This window comes from Ornithodoros turicata, chromosome 2 (genome assembly GCF_037126465.1).
Source record: "Ornithodoros turicata isolate Travis chromosome 2, ASM3712646v1, whole genome shotgun sequence".
Lineage (NCBI taxonomy): Eukaryota > Metazoa > Arthropoda > Arachnida > Ixodida > Argasidae > Ornithodoros > Ornithodoros turicata.
Genome location: NC_088202.1, coordinates 135061931 through 135072741, shown reverse-complemented (window position 1 = coordinate 135072741; position 10811 = coordinate 135061931). Strand labels below are relative to the sequence as shown.

The window sequence follows — 10811 nt, the reverse complement described above, 5'->3', positions numbered from 1 at the left end:
AAGAAAAAACGCAGCACACTGCGGCATTTGCCAGCAAAGAGTCGGCGTTTTGCAAGGCCTGTTATGTAACACAGCATATTTACAAAGCACAGTGAGACATCATCCAAACCACGTAATATATTACGTTTGAGCTTATGGTACATGTCATCTTCAAACCTGTTAAAGCAGGTGACTCTCGAAAAAAGAAAAACAAAAAAGAACAGGAAATGATCGAAGTAATTTTTTTCCAGTTAAGTTAGGAAGTTCACGTTTGTGACAACGACAGTTCTTCGTAGAGCTCAGGTGATAATACACAGTGGAGAAGTAATACGTTACACTGCCAAATATTGACTGAGAGTACTATGTACAGATACACCGTGAAAACTGACTGTCCCGTAGCGCGCCTCAGACAACCACCCTGGTATTAACAGATTGAAATGCACTGTAGTTCATGGTTCCGACAGCAAATACAACACAATACCTGCTTTGCTGTACTTTTCTTCTGACTCAGTACAACTTGCTAAGTTTAGCCTTGCATAACGCTTGCATAATGACACAAAGTTTTGGGCATCTCAGAGCTGCATCGAATGTTCCTTCGTCGAATATGGCAGCTGCGTTGCTCTGAATCCTCGACCTTGGCGGTCTTCTCTCACTAGTCGTTTTCCTAGTCCTCGAAGCGTGCTATCAAGTCGAGGTCTCCGCACGACAGGTCCGATCTAGACGAAACCTGAAAAGTACCAGGAGAAACCACAGTAAGTGAGGAATCCCGGGCATTCCATATCTCCCGTTGGATTGAGCCATATTGCCCTTCCAATTGCATTCCAGAAGAAATAAGAAGCCGTGTCATCGCTAGAGTGCTTTCTAATTTGATGGTGCACGTGCGTAATCTAGGTCACGTATTTCATGAACGCAGACAGCAACTGTTGTTACGTTGGCCGCCGTCTACTCTTTTTTTTCTCTCTCTCTCTCTCTTTCTATCTCTAGTGGAAAGTTGTAAATCTTCAGCAATACTATATATCATGTCTCCTAGGAAGATTAACAGCAATATTTTATCGGACCCAAAATGGTGATAGTGAAATAGGTCAAAGGACGTCGTATCTCTCTATCTTCCTCCTTTCCCCATTTGGGAAAGCCGTGCCCTCGTTTGCTGGGCTTCAAATAAGGGACGCATCAAGTTTGAAGTTGACCGTGTGCGTTCCAGCGCTGACTCAGCATCGGCGACAAAAAAACATTCAGTTTACAAAGTCATATACCTAAACACACACCATGTGTTAGTCTCGCCCCTTATTATTTGGCATGCCACGTAACTTCTCTTCTGTTTACCTCCTCTCATGCGCACAGACACACTGTCATAGTGTATGAAGAGCAGTCACCCAGTCTGCACATTTCCTGTGCGTTCTCAGTACATGGCATCGGGCCTCGTAATAGTCTCCACATAGAGTGAGAGTGAAAGACTTTCTTCTTAACCGCGTTTACATGAACTCGACGGGACCGAGCCGAGTTGCCGTGTCGAGTCATCTCGCCCACGTAAACGCTGCCGGGTCGAGTCGAGTCAAACCGACAGTAGGGGGATGGGTTGGCTCACTCGATCAGATATGTAGGTTCATGTAAATGCGGTCGCGTCGAGTTGGACACTCGCTTCGCTTGCACGTGTCGACTCGACGCGAGGTGTCGCTGCGACCGCCTCCCGTTGGGTAAACATCCCTCCCATGTAAACAGCGTCGGGTCGAGTCCAACTCGACCCGCTCTGTCGAGTTCATGTCATGCGGCTATTGTCCTTAAAAGAAAGGGCTTCTCCTGCACCAAACGTTCCAGTTGATAGTGAGTGCTCGTGGTTGTCGTTCTTTATGTTCCTGTTTCCTTTAACACGATCCTCGTTCCTAGGTTAGCTTCGTCAAGAAAACTATTCTTTTGCATATGTATGGCGGCATAAGCAGGTACATAACGGAGGAAAACCAGTCCTTTCTAAGGAGACTATTACTCCACGTTAAGATATCACAGATAGCTTTGCTATCGAATCATCTATTTTTCTTCTTGGAAAATACTAGCTAGCAAGAACCGTGATAATCAGCGCATTGCGTTTCAAGAGTCGGAAGAAGGTGCGATACTGCAGAGCAGGGTTTTGGAATGGGATCACCCATTCCATTCCAATTCCGTTCCGAGGGATGGACATTTGTGATAATAACATTCCTTTCAATTTCCTCGGAATGAAAAGGTATGGCCAATTCCCACTCCTGGAATGGCTTGGCAACCCCATTCCATTCCTTTAATTCCATCGATAAAAGAAAAGGGACGGGTAACCGTGCTGGGTAGCCCAGCAGCGCTATAGAGGAGATTGACGTTACGGAAAAAGCAAAAAGACGAGGTTATTTCGCCCTTGACCGTGCAGCACCCAGACCAGTCCATTCCAATTCCATTCCGCCTGCGAAAAAAATGCCTAATTCCATATTCCATTCCTAGAACAGTTCCCGCCATCTCATTCCATTTCCATTCCGGGCTCTGATAAATCTGGAATGATTCTGGAATCATTCCAACCCCGGAGTGCAACTCCGCAACCCTGCTGCAGATGCTAACCTCAAGCGCTATACGTATAGCATATATCTGTGCTCATTAGAAGGAGCAGGGATCTGCGAAACTAAAAACCTTTCTATAGAAGGCGGGGAAATCTGTAAAGGTAGCCAAGCGTGCAATACTATAGTTTCCCTCTAGCTTACTCACCCGTCGCGTCCTGCTGGTGGACACTGCGTGCACTCCTGAAGCGAGGTCACTCGTGTCGCTGATCTCCCGGCCGCATTCCTGGAAACGCCCAGCGTCCTTCGAAATGAGAAAAAAACAAGCGATCCAATTACGACGGATCAGCTGTCTACTCAATCGAGTATAATGAATCGTTTTCGGCTGATGAACCTTATTCGGTTTCTCAGAGCGGCCAATAAGCTAGGTGCGTAACCCCATTCCGTCCACATTAAACCCGTTGCAAGAGATGTGGTCCTCAAACCGATCATTCGGGAACCTAGGATACGTGATTATCCTTTTCAAAAGGAACACTCGTAGGTGCTGTTCAGATGAGAGGGAGGGAAAGAGAAGTGAACGACATAGAAGCGCGTCTCTAAGGAATTCCGACATTAAATTACGGATTTGTATTTAAGGAAATATGTATTACTAGTTCAATTAACAATTTGTATTGCAAGGAGATTATCACCATCTTAGTGCATTCTACCGAACACGTCTAAATGCGGTAGATTTATAGATGCCAAGTGACATTCTAAACCTTCCTCCTTCACTTCTTTCCTTCTTTCTCCACAACTTTTACGGACGGACCTACTGGGCTGTCGTCGTTGGTAGACCCGATTCCGTGTAACCTCATCCACTGTGCCAGGTCATCCACCATGCCAGCACATACACTAGCGCGTTGGATGAGACTGCTCGGTGGTTGACATGGCACGGGTCGGATGCATCCACTCTGTGGATGTCTTACGGCGATGGATGAAGCAGCACAGTGGATGAGGTGGCAGCGTAGATGAGGGACCGTGCGTGACCCATTCTAAAGCCGCGCGAGTTCCGCAAGCCCACAAGCTCCGCAGCCTAGACGTCGTGCCCAGGGCCGGCGTCTACGGGGCGGGAGAGGGGGGGAGAGGCAAGGGGGCAATTGCCCCCCAGATGTCTACCGAGGGAGCGCAGAAATGACGGATGGCTGGGAGTTCACGGTGTTTGGCGCCCCACACTCCGATGACAGTGGATCATCAGTGGATCATTAAATGCACGCCGTTATAAACCAACGTGCGTATGTGGCACATGAAGTAAAACTTTTTGTTCTCGATCCCCATGACAGCCTACAATTTGTAGTTTTCGCCTGCATACCACCTCCTCAGAATGTTTCGTTATTGCATGCCGCTCGCGCCGTTGTCACCGCTACTTTTTCGGAATACAACCATCGTCGTAACCAGGTGGCGTCTCAGCGGCGCCTGGACGATTGCACTCTTCACTCTGGCATTGCACAATAAATTCGCGTCTGCCTGTCACTGTTAAGTGCTGCTGCTCCTACCACTGCGTTCCTCACTCCTGCAATGGTTTTTGCGTGCTAAAAGCTCCATGGCTGGGCACGTTTGTCATTCATTCCGTTGTTCCGTGTTATGTTTCAGGAGGTCATGTGCTTAGGGATTACACACGACCAAATAAGTTGTGTGGTACGGGCGGGTTACCCCCCCCCCCCCCCTCTCCCCCAGGACCAAAAAGTAGACGCCGGTCTTGGTCGTGCCCCGCTTCTTACAAGCGGTATATTTCTTTACGCTTACGCTCAAGGCGCGTTCCCAAGCCCGCCATTTGCAAGAGCGACAGCGGCAGCGGCAGCGACAATTTTTCCATGCCTCGGCTTCTCGTTGAACTATTTATATGCGAGCGCAACCTGAAGAGATGTTGGCAACCAAACCATACGGTTGCGAGAAACCTGTTGTTGCTACCGCCCGCGCGGAACAGAAAAGTGTCGCTGTCGCCGTGGCGCCGCAAATCGCGTGCTTGGGAACGCGCCTTTTACGCTCTTAAATAAACTATCGTAGTCACTCTAAGCAACTGAGCTAAATATTTTTTTAGCTCAGTTGCTTAGAGTGGCTACGATAGTTTATTTAAGAGCGTAAGTAAACCATCTGTAACGGAAAAAAAAGGGAGGGAACTGAAAGAGAAGTGCACGACTGAACCTGAACATTGATATTTCTTGCGCTACATAATGCAGGGCTAAATGGAATGCTTATTTGGAATGCAATGGTGTTCAGAATGAATGAAATAGCAGGCATGTGCTTTCGCTAAAGCGTTTAAGTTCAGACATTACGCAGTATTTGGAGTGCCTAGAGCGCTAAAAACGATGTATGTTCAGAAATGTTACCTGTGTGTAATGTGGAAACCGGCAAAAACATGCGATCACTGGGACGATGTCGGATTTTTCTGACGGGGTCCACCCTCAAGAAGTTAGAACATTCCAGGCACGGCCGCGTTATTTGCAGACGAGCGCTGTCATGCTATCTTACGTGGCATTGATTCCAAAGTATGTTACACACCGTTTAAGCGTGCACTGGTTGGTACGTCATCATTAATTAAAACCGATAAAAACCAGCACTAGGGTTTTTGCCGGTTTCCAAGGAAGGTATACACTCACTTCATGTCCTATGAGTCTGTTTTCTGTCATAACTGCCGAAGAAAAGCGGCCTGTGATACCAGAACACCCACCCAGGTCAGGGTTGCCATATATGGCTATGTGCACCCATCCTCTGCTACCTTGGCTTTCTTTCGGCGCTTAATTTTTGAAGTTAGCTATTTCGCAAGCTTTTGACTTTCGCTGAAATGCTCTATACTGTTGAATGCCGTGACATACGAAAAAAAAAAAAGAGTTGCATGGCTTTTAAAAGAGGCCTGCCTTTTGTTATGGACAATGTTGAACGACTGACATGGACACACTGTATTCGGAGGAATAGAAGACACGGGGCAGTTCGAACGCAATTGTACGAGCACAATATATGTAAGAAAAATGACCATATCAATTTGGCGCAAAAAGCCCGCGGTTTTGTTCGAGTCAAAATTGTCTGTAATTGAAATTGTTTTGTGAATATCCAGTTCATTACACACCCACGGTTGATTTTGAAAACTCAATTAGCCGGCGTCATCAATTTGGTGACAACGGCCTGGGTAACAGATATTTCAGCACAGCGGATTATCAGCTTAAAATGGATAGGGCAGCGCGGAGTACGCAATAGAACGATGGATGACTCAGCACGATGGATGAACTGGCTCGGGGGCTAAGACGGCACAAAATTGCATATCTTGGCACTGTGGATGATGGCGGGGTGGATGAGTTCATCGACAGGGTTTCAACTTGGAAATTCGTTTCACAGTAAAGTACAATAACTGCGGCGGCGTTGACGATTGTTCGTCATACCTTGTTAATTTCAGTCATGGTCAGATGTCGGGAAACCTTTTCAGTACGCAGAGGTTATGGTACGTGACAGATAAATTATCCCCGCCTTTAAGTAGCAAAAATTTCGTATTCCTAAACGATCCTCTACTCGACCTTCAACTCGAAACGTTCCCCTAGCGGAGGAAATCCTTCGCGCTTTCTTAGGGCACTACACGGTAGCGCCGGTATTTCCTTGGAGCCCAATAACTCCTGAAGTGGAGGAACGATTCTTTGCTCGACTCACTGGAGTCGAGAGGGAGTGTTTGAGTTGAGCATCTTTCAAGAATACACCCGAAACTTTCCCTTAAGGCAACCTACGGCTCTCCGGGCGAAGATAGATAGATTGAACCTGTTTACGTGCTATACATTATATCTAAATGAACAGCACGGTGCTATCATCGAAAGGACGTTATAGAATGGGACAACGCATATCTGAACCACGGAAATGGGTATAGACACCTCCGTGACACCGAACTTAACACCCACAACAACATAATCAACGCATAAGCCTCTTACCATTTCTATCTGTCTAGATAGGCTGATAGAATGATAATCCTGACCTGCATGTATAGCTGCTTGAAACGTAATTGCACAGAATTAGTTATGAGTTATTTGAAAAGCTTCCTTCAAGTGGTAGTTGACTTCAGCGTTGCTGAAAATTCACTCGCGTCAATCACCTATTCGCTCCGAGATCGAACGGTGTCGCCGCGCTGCGGAGAACGGAGAACTACCGTATAGTGTGGACGCGTCGTCTGCTTTTACACGTTTATTCCGCATTCAGTGCAGTAGATGGGAGCTCCATTGGGGAACCTAACAGTATCGTACCATCGCGGGACAAGTGATCTTCCGGCGAATATACACAAGGATTACGGAAAAGGATCATCAACTCCAAACATCAGCCCATGTGTTATCCACAATAGAATGGTGACAGTGTCGCCCCCTATATGTCGATCTCGCAGCGAATAGGGAAGGCTGACGGCGTTAGTAGTAGAGGAGGGAGACAGGACACAAAGGGCGACACACACACACACAATAAAAAGATGGTGGTGGTAAGGAAGAAGTAGGTAAGAGAAAAAAACAAAGGACTGCGAGGAATCTCAAGATGACACGTGACTAATTTCTATCAACGACGTGACATAATCGATTTCTATCAAACGTGTCGGACAGGCACAGAGTACTCGGCGCGAATCTCATACCTGGCCGTTTGTGCATTTTGAGGTGCTGGGCACAGCATCATCAAACTTCGGCGAGGACCTGACCCGCTTCACGTCTGGCCGTACGGTCGTTTCGTCGCATGAGCGACCCGCTTCAGATATGGTGCTGAAAGAAAAGATAATACTATATTTCATCACAGAGCAGCACGATTTCGCAGGGCACTATACTGACTATCTCCTTTCAGCGATTTCGTTTGTGTTGCTTATTCTGTTCATATAATAGTTGGCGTACAATTGAGATTGAGCTGACCAAGTGCCATTCAGACGACCGTCCACAAATACACGTTTGTATTCATAGAGCTCCAAAGAGGATCTAACCAAAGAGGTCTGAAACGGTGACAGTAATTCTAGTTTCGCTTCAATGCAGCCTTTCGTATTCGTAGCATGGCTCTTTCAGTGCGCCCTTTCTAATAGCATTGCAAAAACGCGACGCTCTTTCGGAAGCAAAAAAATGAGGGACATAAACAATGGTGGAAATTGGATTATTTCCACTGTTATGCATGCCGATCACACGCACACCACCGCCCACCGATGCGGATATAATTAGAGTTCGAGGTAACACGTTACTGTAACTAAGTTCCTTTTTTTGGTATCTTGTACCTTAACTCGGTCCTTTTGCGCCGTGGTAACTTTCAGAAGAACTCGTTCCTTTTCCAGGTAACTTTGCCAAAGTAACTTAAGTTAAGTTCCAAGTTACTTTTAACTCGCTTTTCACTCACGTCCACATATTTTCTTGCTTTCTCGCCTTTTATTCTCCTTTTCTCTCTTTTATTATTCAGAAAGTAAGAACCGCTGCCATTGAAATGAAGGTGGACCACTGTGCGCCCACAGGGAGTAAGATGCAAAGCGTTCGAATAGACCTCTACCAAAGAAACGTCATCAAGGCATCGGTAGACAGACTGAAACCGAAACAAATCGGAAGAAGAGGGCTGGGTTCCACGAACGGGCACTTGTTCGCTGCTGCCCATTGAAAGAAAAGTAGGACCGAGGGTCTAATCCCCTCAAGACCGTGGCTTTCTTGCGCGACCTTGTTCACCTTTAGCTTCGGGTGTAGTTCAAGTCCACCAAATTTTAGCGCTGTCGAACACTGTAACGTCATTTGTTTACAAACAGGGAGAGGCCTATTGTGGGTCTTAAACGAAAACAATCTAAGCGTGTTGCACTCTTCCGCAGGCAACTCGACGTCTAACTCAACTGCTCACGCGCGCTGCACCTGCGTAACGCTATTTTGTGTCCGAAGTAACTTGGAAGTAACTCGTTCTTTTTTTTTCAGTAACTCAGTAACTGCGTGCTACATGTCAGGCTGAAGAACTTCGTTATTAACTTAGTTACATTTTGCACACGCTAACGTAACTTGTAACGAATTCTTTTTGACGGGTAACTTCTCAATCTATGGATATAATCATGCCGACAATATACCAGACAGCCGCTGTGCTCGTGCAGGGTTGGTCATCCGCCCATGCGCTAGGACGATAAATACATGGCCACCAGCATATAGGTACCCGCAACCTTTAGCGTTTTGCTGCTTCCCGTGCATTGTTTCTGTCAACACATTGCGTAGCAATTAATTTCAGAGCTCGACATGGTATTTATCGACATTAGCATATTAGCGTCGTGTCCGCACCAACCCAGATTTGTAGCGGAAATACCTTTTTCGTTACCAATTTAAAATGTAGCGAGATCGCTACTCCGCTACTGAAAAGAAGTAGCGAATACAGTAGCGGCGCTTTACGAGTAGCCCCGCCATGTAAAACACTGGGCAAAAGCGAGGGAATGTTGCACGAGCTAGAGTCACTATATAAGCTACGCTTCAGAGTATCGACACTCAGTTCCAAGAGCGAGCATGCGCCATCTTGTTTCTGCGCCACGCTACCCACGCGCACGCGCACTGCGCACGTTAGCGCACGATGCATTCTATCGCGCGCGTGAAATGTTCTTTTCGTTTGCAAGCAGCAGTTGACGGCCTTGAGCTCACCTTGACATCTTCGAGACGCTCTGCCTGACAATACATGGATTATCGCACAACAATCATACACGCTTCTCTATCCCACAACAAGCATTACGTTAGCCATCTGTGATCCTCAACTGGGGATGGTACCGGTGTGGTGCGGAAACAAGATGGCGCTCCTGCTCTCCTTTGAACCTCAGTGTCGATACTCTGAAGTGAAGCTTATTCAGTGACTCTAGCACGAGCAGGTATGCTGCGTAGAGAGGCGTCGGCTTCTGCAGTCGCTTGGAATTCATGGGCCATATCAATGAGTAAAGTGTACAGGATTCGTGCTATTTACAAATTTTGATTTTCCCGGCGGGGGGGGGGGGGGGAAGGCTCCGCCGATAAACCTCGCGCAATTCAGCGGGTAACTGCACTCAGAGAGCGACGGCAATGTTACCTCTTTTTAGCGCAGGCGTCCGCAGTGGAGTACGGGGCCTCTTCACTATGCTGCGCCGCGTCAACCACAGTGTTTCTAAACCTCGAAATCTCCCTGGAGAATGTCGAGGGTTGGGAAACTGGCTGCGAGGACTCAGCCAGCTTGTGTTGTTGTTGGGCTTGCTGACGAAGTCTTTCGGTGGCGCGGGCTGAACTGTCCAGCCACCGAGAAGAGCCAGGAACGATAGGTAGAATTGGGGGCGGAGGAGGCGGAGCTTCTGGTCTCGTGCCGCTTTGTGCAGGATCCTAGAATGTTGTTTCGAAACAAATGTACCATACGCTGTTGGCAATGTCATGCGAATGAGCGAGCTTAAGCGTAGACAAAATGCATATCGTAGAGCTTGAAATACATACCCCAACGACACCAAATATCCTCAGGATGTACGAATAATGTCTTAACAACTTCGCACGTTCGATGGATATCTGAGGGATATCCATCGGACGTTTGTTCGGACGTTATTCGTACGTCCAGAGGATGTTCGGTGTTGTTGGGGTGAATACGGCTGGACTAAAAATAATCTCGGTTATGATTTCCGAAGCACATCATCTGAGTTTAGGGCACAAGAACTAAACCTCAACATCAACATCAAAATCATGGCGCCGTGCCTTCGCGAAACTCCGAAAACTTTGGAACCGCCCTCGTAAGTTTGTCTCTTTTATTACGCAACTCCAACGTGGTTACGTGAACTTGTAGGCGTGTTGGCATCGTATCTGTAATCCAGATATTACCCCTATCCTACCCTACCTAACTTGCAGAAAATTATTTGTAGCAAGTAAAATACTCCGCCCTTCAAGGAACGGTGAAACAATGTCATTCTGTTCTGATCCGCAAACGGGCAATACCTTCTTCTCTGGAGAAGCTTCCGGCGCGCCCGTTGGTGTTGGTTTCGGAGGTGGCGTCCTCTTTTTTGCTTCGCTGCCATCACGGGAGTTCGTTGTGCTCCACCAATTAAAAGTGTTCTGGTCAGGAAGCGATGTGAAACGACTTTCGTCCTTCTTGAAATCATGTCTCGGTCGTGACTGTAACTGCATCAAGGAGATTCACATTAATCTGCTTGTAAAGTCGCATGCGCAGTAGAACTAGGCAACAACAACAACAACAAACAAGCACAAGCAACAGATACACGTAGTGGCGATGAGCGAGGAGTTCAGGCTTTTCACAGTATGGAATTTGTGCATGAGCTGACGGTTCTGGATGAACTGGTTGTATGTTGGTGGCTGGTCTGGAATGTATGTTGGTGACACTCTA

General features: G+C 47.1%; 1 long non-coding RNA gene across 1 annotated transcript; it reads right to left on the bottom strand.

Annotated features, from left to right (window-relative positions):
• Positions 1 to 9658, bottom strand: LOC135384107 (uncharacterized). Its single transcript, XR_010420258.1, has 4 exons — positions 9525 to 9658; positions 7117 to 7240; positions 2698 to 2793; positions 1 to 706 (listed from the first exon to the last, which is right to left on the bottom strand). It is a non-coding gene; the product is annotated as an uncharacterized LOC135384107 (long non-coding RNA).
• Positions 9659 to 10811: the final 1153 nt, after the last annotated feature.